The sequence below is a fragment of the Phodopus roborovskii genome, unplaced genomic scaffold (genome assembly GCF_943737965.1).
Source record: "Phodopus roborovskii unplaced genomic scaffold, PHOROB, whole genome shotgun sequence".
NCBI lineage: Eukaryota > Metazoa > Chordata > Mammalia > Rodentia > Cricetidae > Phodopus > Phodopus roborovskii.
The window spans coordinates 2,133,941-2,146,239 of record NW_026126540.1 but is presented as its reverse complement, the minus strand read 5'-3'; positions in this window follow the sequence as shown (position 1 = coordinate 2,146,239).

Here is a 12,299-nt window from a genome sequence, read left to right as displayed (position 1 = left end):
AACAGGGCCAGTAGTAGCAAAATATTGGGTCAACATTAGTCCTTGAGATACTTAATATGTGGTTATTTTTATGGGACATATAAGCTTGTTAAGGTCTACAATTGCACACCATTGTGCTCAAAGTAGCTGCCAAATACCTCTTTAGTTTCATCAACCCAGTGACTTTCTGGCTGAATACTTTTAGACAGACAAGTTTGATGGAGTTTGGAGCTTTTGTGAGTCAGCCCTAAATAGTTGTCTGTTGCTCTGTAAGATCATTACATATTTATTGGTTTTCTTATTTCTTAAAAAAAGAAGAAAAGATTATATATATGTATACATATATATATACATACATACATACATACATACATACATACATATATATATATATATATATATATAATTTCCAATGGGAATACAGCAGCCCCATGAGGCTACAAGAGTCTTCCATGCTTAAATGGTAGTGGCAGAAAGAAAAACAAGATACTATGTTTACCATTGGTGATTTCCAAATTGTTGTGTCTTCCAGATGGCTTCCAGAGATTAAATTGCTTCAATAAATGCCAGTTTGAAAATGTTTCTTTTGGTTTGCAAAGGCATCAAGTTTAAAATGTTAGTTTCATGGAATTTCAACAGAGCCCACAATTTGGGGGCTAGAAGGGACATCACAAAGGGTTTTCATGTATTGTTATCTTGCAACCCTGCAATGTTAACTGACCACCAGCGTTGTTGTCTGGGGAGATAATATGTTCCAGCTGTCCTAGTGCTACCTCCTAGTTTCTCTTAGATGAGCCACCACTTGCTTTGCAATGCAATTTAACAGTCAGATCAGTGTTGACCATGATGCTAGACAAGCAAGAATATACTTACTTTATGTCACAGAGTCCCCATATCAATTAGAAACCAGATCCTGTTCTTCAAGGCGATTGCTGTCAAAACCTAGAGAAGAATACTAGCCATCAGTAAACTGCAGAGGGGTAAAAGTCCTTTTGGAAGTTCTCTGTATTGTTGGTTACCCAAGCTAAGTCACATACTTACTATCAATGCCAAAACTGAACAACAGCCAATAGTATCACAAACATGTACATGAGGTAGGCTAGAGACGATAGCCTGTCAAGTCTGCATACATCCATGGTGATTTCAATATGTGACCACAAGTCAGACCTCTCAATGCTTCATATTGGATTTTAAATATATCTTTGTAAGGCTTTCACAGATTTAATAAAACCTTCATCAGATCATGGCATAGGTGCAGCCCCAAACAATCAAGCTTTAAGGACTTTTGAGGCCTCACCTGGACTTGCACAGCCCTGGAGCCAGATGGAGTTTTTATTAAATCTGTTCTCACACTTTTGGAAATACTGGAGGAGTCAAGTGAATGAGCAACTAGGGCCACTGTGCAGTGGGTAGATCCAATCAGCCAGACTCACGGGCATCCCTGAGCATTGCCTGCCTGTGGGATGGTGCAATGTTGACATAGTGTTTTTACAGAAGGATTCATTTAGGATTAGCTTAATTGAATAAACACAAAGTTGCATAATTTATGGATCAAAATAGTTTTTCTCCTGGTTGGGCTGCAGACTAGCACTTCCTTTCTTCTTAATGGAATATTGTAAAGCCCCCCCCCACATATTGTTACAATCAGAATTTTATCTTTGAGTCAGTCCAGTACATTTACATGACTGGGTTTTATAAAAAGCCAGATATATAATTGCTGGTGAAGGGAGCCTACTCTTCCAGGCAACAAACACATGTGTGTATAATTTTAATTTATTTTGCTTAACTTTTATTTTTCTCTAACACAAATGGCTAAGTCCAGTAGAGAGATACTTTCATTGTGTCAATTACACTAAAATCTTAATTTTTCTGAGAAAAGAAAATAATGCAATGGTTTAGAGCTTGTTAATGAGATAGGCTAAGTAAAGAAGGACATTCTGGAAAAATGTATTAGCTCTTTTAGGGTCCTAGAAAACTAAGCATCATGGTGCTTCCCCATTTAAAACCACCAGGATCCCCTATTGCCTGTTGATATTAAGCCTGGGCTTCTTTGCATGTATTTCTAGAGATTGTGTAGTCTGGCTCCATCCTAACTGCCCAGCCTGATTAACCCTGCTCATTACTACATATCCTCTAGTCAGGACCAATGAGCAGTGATAATCACTCCCCATGGGCTCTACACACAGCCTCATACCTCATTTGCTGGAAGCATGATGTTCTCTGCACCTGCTGTTTTCTCTATATTGAATGCCCAATATTTTGTGCCTGCCAGTTTAAATTTCAGCTGTTTTAAAAGGTACTGTGAAAGATCCATCAACTTAGAAGAAGCAAACTGTCATTGCTTGATCCTCCAATGAGTTTCTACTTCTGTGGTGGGTTGACAAGCCCCTCTCCCCACAGATGTGTCCATACCCTTATCCCCAGACTGAATTTTCTTTTCTCTTATTTGGAGAAAGGTCTTTGGAGGGGAAATTAAATTAAGAATTTTGAGATATCCTGAATGATGTGGGTGGAACAAGAAAGCTATCCCAGATGTCCTTATGAGAAACAAGGAAAGAGAGAACTGACATATATAAAAAGAGGTTGCACAGTGACCTTGGAAGCAGGCAGTGGAATGGTGAAGTTACAAATCAAGAATGCCGACAGCCTCGAGAAACCGGAAGAGGAAAGGAATCAATTCCCCACAGAGTTTTTGTAGGGATATAACCCTGGTGATGCCTTAATTTTGGACTTCTGGCCTCCAGAATTGAGAAAAAAGCCATTTATATTGCATTAAGCCAACAAGTTTGTGTTATTTTGTTCCATCAACCACAGGAAATTAATACTTACTGAACATATACACTATCGGTACAGCTAAGCACTAAATGGTTCCCTAATACTTCAAGTGTGAGTCCTGCCAAATAAATTAGAAATTCAGGTAGAATCTTAGAGTTGACTGACAAAGATATGGTCATAGATTTATTACTGAATTCCTTGATTTGCTTTTGTTTGGGACTATGTTTAATGTAGCCCAGACTGGCTTTGAACTTTCTATGTAGCAAAGGATGGTATTGAACCTATTTTCCTGCTTTACCTCCCCAGTGCTAGTATTATAAAAGTGTGGTGCTATACCCAGCTTATGCAATGCTGAAGATTGAACCAGAACTTTGTGTGTGGCAGTCAGGTGCTGCACATCCAATCCCTCTCAGGTCACTCAATTCGTTTGAAACAGTGCAGCAGTTATTTTAAAACTTACTGGGAGAGACACAAATGCAGTTGAATCTTAGTGACCTATGAAAACAATGTTCTTTATTTAAGTAATCATTTGACTAGAATGAGACTGTGTTTCTATTGAACTTTTTTCTTACACTCACCATTGTGCCAAATGTAAACATAGAAAGATAAATGTAGTCTGTTGCCATGCTTTTCACTCTTCTTCTCTTCCCCTGCACTTTACCTGCTTTGGTGGTGGTGGGTGTTCCCAGAGTTACTAGTGCAGCTACAGTCCATTTTCCCATGTTGCAGATTGTCAACATTATGACTGGCTCCTGCTCACATTTTCCTTTTCCACAGTAAAGGGACCAGAGGGCTTATGCAGTTAACAGCATTGTATTTTGGCTTAGCATGTTGAGGTAATACACTCCCGGAGGGTGAGTGAATTAGCAGGCATGGGAAGTATGTAAGGGTGGCACTTGTGAAGTCTATATTGTCCTTCCTCCTAGTGTCATGGTTTCCATAGAGAGAGGTTCAATGCTCTCTCTTGAAACATGGCCAGAGAGGGGGATGAAACACAGCACTTTGACCCAATAATCATGTTGTAGGCCTTTAAAATGACTTATTTATTAGAAAGCTGGCTATCCAAATATTAGTTCCTTCATGGCCAACGGTTTCATTCCCAATTTCATTTGACCATCACTGTAACATTTGTGCAGTCACAAATGACACCTCTCTGGGTAGAGTCATAGCCTGGTTATACCTGGTTCTAAAATTCAGACCCTACCTTTAGGTACATAAATATTTGAAACATTACTTAGCAGAGGAAGTGCTCATTGAAGAGGAAGAGCTCAATGAAGGTGTAAGATGTCTAAACTAGTTTCTGGATGTAGAGAACACACTGGATCAAATTAATTTAAAACTACATTTAAGGATTGTTATAGTAGCCCATAGGATATAATGTAAGGGGGACTTCAATAGAGGTATTCACCTCACTGGCATTCAACAATGAATGGCTTCCTACTTGTCACTGTGAGAAGAAAACTGTATATCCTAGAAGACCATCAAGTTCCTCTTCTTTAGTAATAATATTACTCCTAACTAGTAAATATGAATGTGTGCAGGTCCCAGGATTGGCCTAGCTTGCTTTATGAGAGAGGAATCATATGAGCATGATTCTTTCCTAACGTGGTAAGTAGTGTTTCATGGTTTACTGATGCCAACAGTGTGTGTAGTCAGCTCTATGTAAGTCCCAAGTCACTGCACTACTTAGGCAAATTCCCATAAAGCCCTTGTTGCAGGGAGGGTTGTTTGGCTGTGAGGGCTTCAGACCCTTTCCTAAGGATCTGCTTAACTGATTGCATTATTCAGATTGAGTTAAGGTAAAATGGGCACAAAAAAAGTCAATCCAGTTTACAAAAAGCAATAGTTTATGACTGCTGAGCTGGTTTCTGGTGGCCCCTATGCCCACAAAATCTTTGAATAGACTTCCTATTGCATAGCCTATAGATCTGAATCTTGCACTCTGTCATTCTGTAGATGGTCAGATAGTACAGGCTTACTAATTCCTCCACTAAGAAGGACTATACTCAGTTGAAACTTTAGGAACAAGGGGAGACATTCTGTAGCATTTACTGGTCTATCAGTGGCCTTTTATTCATATGGAAAAACTGTCCATTATGGGTGTCATCTCACCTAGATCTAAACCTTTACAGTTTCTATGTACCATTTGTGAACATAGAAGAAGGAAACACACATTGTATTTGTGAGTATCACAAGAAAGGTCTTCCTCTTTGTACATGTATTTCTAGTGTTTTTCTATGTTTCTGTCATGAGCTGGATGCACTGTCAAAGCAGCAAGCACTTTATATTCTGCTGGCCCTAGTATGCCACTTAGACTTAATGTTGCTTAGGACTCAGGGATGACTTCATAGAGGAGGTGATACTTGAAGAGTGGCTTAGTCAGACAGATAAGTGGTCAGAGGGCACTCTGGCAGAGGGGACCGTGAACTATTTATACAGAGGTGGGGCACCCTAAGTGTTGCCTTAGGGCCCATCGGAGCCCCACGATGGAAAAATCTCACTTTGCATCTTTAGTTCCACACATAACAGTGTGACAGACACTTGTTTTTCAGTCCAGAGAATTTTTTTTTTTGGCTTGTGCTTCCTTCTTTTCTTTTTGAGTTCCCTAAATTTGGTTTCTTTTCCTTCACGCAAGCTCCTTCCCTCTGTCTTGTCTTGAATACCACAGATGTAGGGATGATTTTAGTATTTAACCCCATGTCTTCCAAAAGCAACAGACCCCAACCCACTGGGCTTTCTTTTGGAATAATTTGCAGGCAAACCCCAGGCTCCTGACCCAGAGCTCATCCTTTAGAGTGGTGGGAAAGGATGAGGCAGCTGAAGCCCTTGCTTGTTCACTGTAGATATTAGGGACTGCCCATAGCAATGGTGAGCAACTGGATAAAGTTAAGCATTGGCATGGCAAAAATCAATATCCATTTTTAAAAGATGACCTTGGATGTCTGATGGAAAATGAATGAGGTGGGAGACAACATTTAGAAAGCTGTGCCAATACTCAAGTGAGAATTTGGGAACAAAGGTAATAGCAAAGAAGGCAGAAAAAGGTAAAGAAATTCAAGAAAATTTCAAATGTGGTGTTGACTTGGATTTGAAGGTAGGGAAATGGGAAAGAGGAGGAGTTGAGGATACTCCTTGGAAGGTGATGGTGTGACATTCCTTGCAATTGGGTGACAGAAAGATTATCAGGGTCACTATCAGGTTTAATCCTTTGTAATATGTCTTAAATTTTGATTCCTGTTATGCAGTTGGCTGTGTAGTCTAGGAGGCTGCTGAAAAGGAAGTTTGAGGGGAACATAATAAAGATGTAGGTCTGAGATTTCATCAGCTTCTATGGAGTTGTGGTAGAAGACTTTCAGACCTTATAATTATAATTACTAAGATTAAGTAGAAACATGAATGATGAGAAGAATGCTGGCAAAGCTGATTTTATGATCATGACTGTGTAAAAATAATGTTTCTGAAGAATTAAAGTGCAAAGGGGAAGTGTAATGCTCAGATTTATTAAGAAGGTGGACACTATTTTTTCTACATATTTTCATTTAGTTTACCTACCAACCACAGTTTCCCCTCCCTCTCCTCCTCCAGTTCTCTTCCACCTCCCTCCTACCCTCCCTCCCCCATCCAAGATTGTGGACACTTTTTGATGTTAATTCTTGAGATCTTTCTTTTTTCCATAAAGAATTTGCAGTATTATAACTGTTACTTTCTTTTAAAGAATTACTAATGCATCTAATGTTATAACGCTGTGACTTAATGAATAAACAATGGAAAGGTTGTGGGGCATGGGTATGAAGAAATTAATATTTGAAAGTTGGTGAACTTCAGTGTGATAGGTTACATTAAATACTATTGCTTCTTTGCTATTCTTCTAAAAGATATTTTCATCATTAGCTTATAATAGTTTCACCTAAACACTTGTGTTGGCACATGCATGGTCTATTCTTTTGAAGATCGTAATGAGCCAGAAAAATCTTCTGAAAATGGAAGCACCCACAGTAAACTCTTGGATGAAATTGGCTTGGACCATAAGATCTATTTATTGAACAACATCTATATGGGACATTGCTGATGATGTATGGAATGAATAAAAGGTAATCTCCATCTTTAGAGATCTTATGGGATGGTATAGCAAGTAAGAGTAAAAGATTTATTTAATGTGATGGGCGAGCATGGAAACCATACTCAGACTTCAAAGAGCATCCACCAAACTGATACCCAGGGTCTCATCAGATGGTGTGGTTTTGACCTCCACCAAGAAGTTAAGAGAAGGGCTAGAAGGACTGGGATGGAGTAGTGTGTGTGTGTGTGTGTGTGTGTGTGTGTGTGTGTGTGTGTGTGTGTGTGTGTGAAGGAGAAAGCATCACACATGAACTCTGAGAACTAAGAAAGGATAGGACACATAGGGAATGCCGCAGTGACCACATGGAGGTCAGAGGAACTTGTGGAGTGTGTTCTCTCTTCCACCAAGGATAGAATTCAGGCCTCTATGCTTTTGTACTGTAAGCAGTATGCCCCCTGAGCCATCTTAGCAATCTTCTCCCTCACATTTCCCAGGAGCTGGCTTGACCACCAACCTGGAGCCCCTATTTCTTTGCCTTTTCTGAGATAAGCAGTCATTTTTTCTCTCAGGAAGCACTGTTTCATTCTGGATGAAGCTTTGTTACTTGTGAGATACACAAGTCATGACCTGCATTGCACTGTGACCCCTGTGAAACCCTGACTTTTCAAAGAGAAAGATACATTTGTGTAATAGCTTTCTTTAGGCCTCCCTGTTTTTGAATAACTGAACCCATAATGCTATTTCCAGGCTTCTCTTTTTTTTTCTTTTTCTTTTTTATCACAGATGAAATGAAATGAAGCTGTTAATGACAAGCGGGATGGGAAAGGCATCTGGCAGCTTTGCAAGGTACTGGCTGCCCTTAGCTCGTGAGTGAGACACCTTGCTTTCATTTTGCTCTGATCTTCAAAGAAAAATGGCAATAGCATTAGCAGATCAGGCCAGGAGGCCTTCCGGAGACTCTCTACTGGAACTTGGTGTTTCCTTGCTGGTGGACACATTTGCACTAAGTGCCTTGATCTGTTCATGTATCAGAGGAGGAATTTGGGGATTTGGATAACACTTACTCTCAGGTTGGGGGAGGTATGTAGGGTAGATTGTGCATGAAGAGAAAGAAGTCAGTCATTTCTTAAGGCCTGCCTCCTTGAAGCCTGGGGAAGAGGTTAGAAGCCAAGTCTCATTAGGCCGAAGGGTGTTTCACATTATCAAGGCAGACCTTTCCCAAGGCACTTTGTCCTTTTGCCTGAGGGAAGATGAGTTTTCTAAATGACTTAACTAACTTCTTTTTTGGCATACTTTTGTATTTGGTTCACTTCCAGGTACCAGAAAGAATGTAAATATGGAATGAATCAACTTTTTCCACATTTTTCTCTCGCAGTTCTTTTATGAAGACCAGATTTTCCATAGAGGAAATTAAAAAATACATAAAACTGAGAAACCATGGTGTTGTTGGGAAAGGCCTCCTTTTCCATGTCATTGTGTGACTGGCGGGGTGCATACTGTATTCAAAAGGCATTAGTACAGAGGGCAGAGTTTCAATTAGCTTTCTCTATGCTCAAGAAGAAGATTACAATAAATCCCTGGAACAACAGTTGACTCACAGAGGAGCTGGTGTCATTGCATGGGGATGGTTTTTTTTTTTTAAAAAACAAAAAACTACACCTAGTTATAAAAATGATTAAACTCTGATCTAATGCATTTGATATGGGTCCCTGGCCTAAATGAGGAATGAGAGGAGAAGGGTAATGACGTAATTCATTCTGAAAGACAGATAACTTATTCTTTCACAGTAAATGTGGGCAGAACAATTTTTTTCCATTTTAGAGCATTTCTTTTCATAAAACACAAGAATTTTCATTAGCAACCAGTTGGGATGCCCCTCGCCCCTTTGTATTCTTTTTTTTTTTTCCCCCAAACTATTCTAGAACATCAGCAAACATCTGAAAATTCGATATTTGGTAAAGGCAACTGATAAGGACAGCTGAAAAAAATATTTAGCCAGAACGTTATGCAAAGTGCTATTTGGATTGCCATTGCTGTCTAAATGAAAATCGGCACACACAGATGCTGTAAATACGGATCCAGACCATCACCCCTCTGAGCTCCTCTGCTGTGCATCTTCAAATGGCTCCATGTGTTACAGATCTCATGAAAAGCAGTCTGTTTGGTATGCTGAAGGCAAGTTCAAGTTGCTTGCCTTTCTGTTGTGTCACTACAAGTCTAACCTTTATTGTCAGGGTCTCCACTGAATTTTCTAACAGCAGATGAGTGGGAATGCATGGAAATAGCACGCGTTCCTCCAGTTTTCTTTATTTTTCCCTCAGGATGAGCATCTGTCAGGTCAGTCCCCCCAATGCAGAGCTTGAAGCCATCAAGAGCAGGGATATATTTGCTTCATTCTAAGGGCAGATTTTCTGCCGACTCGGGAGATCACATAAATACCTTCAGGCCAGCATGTCTGAGTCATCAGTGAGTGACCTCCTGACAGTCTGAAACCACAAAATGGGACTTATGGAGCCGGTGAAGCAGGCTGCCCCGCTCCAGGTTCAGCCAAAGCAATCATCAGACTGAGAAGAACTCACTCATGTTCACATATTTTTCTATATGCTTGGAAACTAATTCCACAGAGTAATGGTAGCATAAAAATGCATCCATATAACTTTTATAACCCAGTTACTTCAAGTGCTTTGCAAATAAAATCTGGAATCTGATAGAATTGGTTTCATAGCCTAAGTCCCTATTAATTATAGTAGATGGTGTTGGAAAGGAGAGCTTGGAGCTCACCCAGTAGGATAGGCAGGCTAACCAGGGAGCTCCAGAGATCCACCTGTCTCATCTCTCCAGTACTGGGATTGCACATGCGTGTCATTATACCCAGGTTTATGCATGGGCTTCAGGGGTCAGATTTGGGTTCTCATGTCTCTGGAGCAAACTCTTTTCTGACTGGGCAGTCTCCTGAGTCCTATTTGTGGTTTTTAAGTGTGTTGATCCTCTCATGGTTTCCTCTCAATTATAAACTCTCACATAGACTTATTGTTGGACCGTCCACTTTCATTTAAGAACCCTATGAAGTCAGCATTAATATTATTGTCCTCCAGATGAAACTAAAGCTGATAAGGGTACAGTGACTTGTCAAAAGTCAGGCTAATAGGTCACTATGGTTTGAGTTGTATGCCAGAAATTCACATATTAGAAACTAAAGCCCTAATTCATATGAAAATGGTATTTGGAGGCAGGCTTTTTGGAAAGTAGTTAGGATTAGATGGTGCCCCCAACACAGTATTAGTGACTTTATAAGAAGAGGCAATGGAAGTGTAAAACCCAAAGTAAAGTCCCACAGCTTCACAATGGCTACTTTAAACTTACTGAAGTTCACTGAGATATATAGACCTTGGGTCTGGCAAATTTCACTATGGGTGTTTTTATTTGCAAGTTCTTCATAATAAAGTTAATTATGAAAATTAAAAGAAAAAGAGTCAGAGAGACCTGAGCTGGCAGGCATGCTTTGTGTCTTCAAGTGATGCCTTTCTGTGCTCAGATGTAGCTCAAGGCCTTCCTCAGAGGTTGATCAGACACTGGCATATATTCTTGGGCTTTTAGCCTCCAGACTCAAGAGCCAAACATGTCTATCTTTATAAATTATCCAGTCTGGGTAATTCAGTTTCAGCAACAGAAGATGGACTAAGACATAAGAAATAGTCTGCCTGTCTGGCCACAAAGTCTATGCTCTTCAGCGACTACAGTATAAAGAATGTGTGAGCTGGCAGGGGCTCTACTAATTGTGCTTTTCTATCAAAGGGCTGACAAATTGTGGAATTGCATTTGTTAAGTAGTACCCTATCTTTCAAGTTTTGGAGGCTCTACTCATTTATCCAACAGACGGTTATTAAAAGCTTCCATGGGTTGAATATTTTACTGGGTGGTAAGGATGTCGTTGTGGCAAAAACTGAGAGACATTAAGAGGCTCCCTGTCAGTCCAGAAGACAAGGCTCTCATCCCTGATATGAAGACTCAGAGCAGAGACCACAGAGGGAGGTGAGGACTGAGCTACAGTTTTAAGGAATCTGAGAATCCCATTCAAGATGGAGAAATGACGATGTGTGATAGACTGATATCAATGAAGTAATGGATGGCTCAAAATCACCTACCTGTTGGTGTTTTGCCCTTAACCCAGAGAGATTCTTGGTAGACTCATGGAACTGTAAATCAGTATGTTTTGCTCCATAAATTTACAACACCAATAGTAAACTCAGGAAAGTGGCAAGGAAAAGTTGGGTATGACCTCCTTGCACTATCATGGAGAGCCTGAGGGCTGAGGAGCAGAGCTGAAGAGAGAGAGATCTGAAGGAAGAGATATTGCAAGGGCACGAGCAAAGGAAGGCCAGAGGCTACTCCAAGTCAGAAGATATGGGTTTGTTTGTTCGGTTTTGAAAGTGCTCTTGGAACAACTTGTTTTCTAGAGCTGGAGGAAAGGAACTAGAGTAGAGCCCTGGAGTGTTTGGAATAGTTGGAAACAGATGTGAGGACAGGTGGATGAGGAGAACATTGTTGTCACTGATGAATAAGAACATTTTGTTCGTAGGATGGAAAGGTGCTGTTGCTTCTGGTGTTATTGGGGAACAATTCTGGGGATGGGTGGTTGTGGGGGTTCTAGAAATAAAAGAGAGAATTCTTCAGTTGCTGTTCCCCCTTCTTATGTGACCAGATTTTGGACCATGCGGCAGCTGAAACTATGACAGGGGTGATGGATGGAAATAAGATATCTTTACTCCCCTTTTAGAGGGGTGGTGGTATTCACATAGAGCAGAAGACAAGACCCTGTCATTTTATCAGACACTAATTTTGCAAATTCACAGACACACAGACCCTACAAATCTCTACCAAACCTCTCCCATCCCACTCAATAATATGTCCTTCCAAGATCACACCTAGATCAAGTCAAGGTCATTGTCTTCTGTTAAGGCAACCTGCTCTGGAAGAGCAGTACCTCCTCCCCTGGAGGTGGATTGGGGCATTGCAGGAAGAAACAAGGAGAGGAGGGGCATAGTAGATGGGGGCAGCGCCATCTGGAGGTTAGAATCGTGTATTGTTGGGAAACTGGTTTCTCAGTTTCCCTGGGCACACCAGGTTTCTAAGGAGAATGTCTGGGCTGGGATCTTGGAGTATGTATTAGGTGCTATTTTCTTTTAGTTTAGGTGTATTTGCACCTTGGTGTGTGTATTTGTATGAACTTTTTATCAGGAAAAGGTGAGAAAACACAGGAGCAATAAAGGAATGCATGTTCCATAAGGGCTTGGAAGATGTGTCTGGCCACTTTGAGCAATGGAGAGCACTAGTGCCATCCATGGAAGTCAATGTTGGGAGATGAGAAGACACAGTGCTCCATCCAAGACTTTCCAGATAACTGGAAAACCTCTAAGGGAGGGCTACCCTAAAAAGAATGTGCAGCTTTCTGGGGTTAGAGTTCTGTTCAGTATCAAAGGAAACA